This window comes from Perca fluviatilis, chromosome 14 (genome assembly GCF_010015445.1).
Source record: "Perca fluviatilis chromosome 14, GENO_Pfluv_1.0, whole genome shotgun sequence".
In the NCBI taxonomy this organism is placed as follows: Eukaryota; Metazoa; Chordata; class Actinopteri; order Perciformes; family Percidae; genus Perca; species Perca fluviatilis.
This window is the reverse complement of record NC_053125.1, coordinates 22,605,992-22,609,383: the sequence shown is the minus strand read 5'-3', so window position 1 is coordinate 22,609,383 and position 3,392 is coordinate 22,605,992. Positions and strand designations below refer to the sequence as shown.

Here is a 3,392-nt window from a genome sequence, read left to right as displayed (position 1 = left end):
CCGGATTCAAATCACAAAAAACTTTTATGTAAGCAATGACTGCTGTGTATTCAAATCAAACAAAGTGAGCACCTGTTTGTAATACTTCATTCAAATATGAGCCTGAAGATAATTTTACTTTGTGTTGCTGGACTGTCATGCCATGCCACATTAACAGCAGAGTTAAAAAAGTTAAGATCATGAATTTGTTATTGAAATCAATGAAGCAAAGCAACCTGATATCTAAAGTTGATACTACTGAAACCCTCGTGCTCTCTGTCTGATATTGTGTTCTTGTTGTGACTCTTTGTTTTACGTGTTTAAGGATTTGATCGATTATTCTAACTAAGGAAAAGAGCTACCTGCTATTAAACTTGTAGTACTTTAAACAGACCACTGGATGTCAGCAATTATGTATGTGTTTAACAATCCTGTACTATTAATTAAAATATAATTATTCCCAACAGAAAAGCTGTCTACTGTACTACTTATAAAAGAGTACCACTTATCCTGTGAAAACAGTTGTATATTGTCTTCTGTGGATCTAGAGAAAGAAAGCTAATGGTACATGATGTCAGTCATACCAAAAACGTTAGTCTCTTTACACACAGCTCTATATGGCACTTAGATTATTGTATAATCACACCATCAGTAAATTAAATATTCAAAGTAAAAAATGATAAATTCCTTCAGTTCATTTTACTTAGAGTATCTTAACATTTCACTCACCTTTACATGTGAGCAGGTCAAGTGAGGCATTTATTTTGTATTTGCATGTTTTTAACTGTGTGTTTTGCAATGCCCTTATTCATTCATTTATTCAGTTATTTATTTATTTCTGTGTTTGCAAGTCCTGTTTTGTAGTTATTCCTTTTGCATGGTTTGTTTAATTGTGTTCATTTGGGCTCTTTTATTTTGTAGTATTTCATTTGTGTAGTTGACGTTAACCTGATCTTCCTCACCTCTTTGCCTAATTAAGACTAATGTGAGCCACCTGTGGCTAAGTGAAAAAGACAATTGAGGTGGCAACCAGAAGAGTGTGTGTGTATGTGTGTGTGTGTGTGTGTGTGTGACCAGAGGAGCAGGAGAACAGGAGAAGACGGCGACAGAGAGGGTCGCAGAGACGGTGGCGTGAGGGGACAATGGGACTGAGAGCAAAGAGATGCCTCCTGCGGTCTAGGAGAGTGGGTGAAGAGACTATAGCTGCATCTCATGTCGCTCATTTGTCCTCGGTCCTCGGCTGAACCAGTTGTTCTGTCCCTCCTCTGTGAAGGTCGTCTGAAAGCTCTTATTTCTACCCTGAGGAGCGAGCATCAAGGAGGGATCATCGTGGAGCTATAGACGAGGATACACGAGAGCAGCCTTCCCTAAAGCCGTGCAGCTGAAGGAGTGGCTAACTCCGCCCAAACGGACGGATTCAAGTGGCTTCAGAGGAAAGGAAGTCTCATCCCTCTGAAACACATTTGCTCGTTGCCTCTCTCCTCTCCTGATGTCCCCGCGTCTCTCCCGTGCTTCCTCGGGGGGGAGGAACTAAGACAAGGAAGGGAGGCAAGAGGAGGACTCGAGGAGGCAACATGAGATGCAGCGTATGTCTAATGTCACATACATTTTCAGCATACATTTTACGGAGCTGATGGAAAGGCGACTGTAGAGGGCCTCACCTTCTACAACCTTTACCACTGACACAACAGCAGGGTTAATAAATTAAGATCATGAAATTAAAAAAATAAAATCTGTGAACCAAACACCCTGATTACTAATGAAACCATCCCACTCTCTGTCTGACATGTTCTTATTTTGCCACTTTGTTGTACGTATTTAAGAATTTGATCAATTATTCTGAGGAAGAAAATCTTTTATTTAACTTGTAATATTTAGAAAAGGCCACAAGATGTCAACATTTATCTCTAAATGTATCTCAGGAAATCTAATTTCATGATCTGCCATCATTTATCATCCAATTTAAACAATCCATCATAACTTAATAATAAGTCAATATTTGTAAAATACAATTATTCCAAAACAGAAGAGCTGTCACTACTATTAAAGTGTACCACTCATTTTGTGTTCACTATATTGTCTTCCATGGCTCTGGAGAAGGAAAGCTGTCTTTTTTTTTCTATTGAACTGAATGGTGGGAAATGTAGGATCCAGCTTTTCTGAAACTTGAGCCATATCAAAGTCTAAAATGCTGATATGCTGCACCATTTTTGTAGGCTAGAAATCTAGACGCACCCTACCGACAGCAAATTTAATTTGCAGCCAGGGGGTCTAGGCACTCTCCGTTGGCTTGCGAGCTGGAAAAACCAAACTCTGGTCAGGCCAATCACATCGTGTATAGAGTCGGTGGGCGGGCTTATGGCTGCTGCTGCTGCTGGGAACAGCGGTCTTCTGGAAGACTTGGAGTTAAGCTTTTCTTTGAGAAAAGAACAAAGAACGGCACAGAAATCATTCTTAAAAAAGGAAGATGTGTTCGGAGTTTTGCCGATCAGAAACAGCAAAAGTTTAATCTATCTTATTACGAGCAGAGGGAATTTGAAAGACAACCGTTTATCCCGCCCATCGGATTGAGCCCTGCCAATGGTGAGTTCCCAGACCCAACATGTTGATGTGGGTCCAAGTGGGTAAGCCTCTCCCCGGAACGCGTAGTTCCTATGGCGCCATTTTGATGCTACCAAGCTATCACCTTTTTTCACGTTAGCATTCCATTGACAAATCTACATCTTCGAGCTCAGTTGGAGGCTGTGCAGCAGTAACGCTCAGCCATCACCGGAAAAGTGCTTCTAATATTCTTCACTGGTCTCCGTCCAGAGCAACGGGATCTGTTGGTCCAGTTTATATAATGTCTATGTGTGGGTCTGGCTTGTCATGCTACCATTTTTGACCATTCTCCCTTTAATCTTTCTCTTGTGAGTCCCTCAACAGTATAGTCTCAGCTTCAGACTGTACACAGTACTTGTTTTTCACAAACTACTACTTCTACTCCACTTTCAGAATCGCCTGTGTTCTTCGAGGTAAAATTACTGTTTTTGTCAAATGAGTCAGGTGGCTTTGAAGAGAGCGATATAACGGAAGCTATCTGCTTCTTCAAACTGTAATACACGGACTTATGATAAATGAGTAACTCATACAAGCTCACTTCAAAAGATCCAAACTACCCCTAAGTAAATTATCTGGGTACTTTTTTTTCCATCACAGCACATACTGTACACATCCAGATCCACAGGGGGAGTTTCCTGTTATCCTAAGCAGGAGCAGAAGGGGAGGAGTGTGAAAGGAGGAGGGAAAAGTGGGAGGAGAGGAAAGAAGGAATGTCCGAGCTGTGACACAGTGTTTGGTTATCGCGCAACCGGAGAGAGAGAGAGAGAGAGAGAGAGAGAGAGAGATAGGGAAGAGGGACTCTGTTAGAAAGT

The 3,392-nt window shown here is 41.2% G+C and overlaps 1 long non-coding RNA gene across 1 annotated transcript; it reads left to right on the top strand.

Annotated features, from left to right (window-relative positions):
• The first annotated feature begins 1,024 nt into the window (after nucleotides 1-1,024).
• LOC120573387 lies at nucleotides 1,025-1,744 on the top strand. The gene is made up of 2 exons (XR_005641702.1): nucleotides 1,025-1,163; nucleotides 1,253-1,744. It is a non-coding gene; the product is annotated as an uncharacterized LOC120573387 (long non-coding RNA).
• Nucleotides 1,745-3,392: the final 1,648 nt, after the last annotated feature.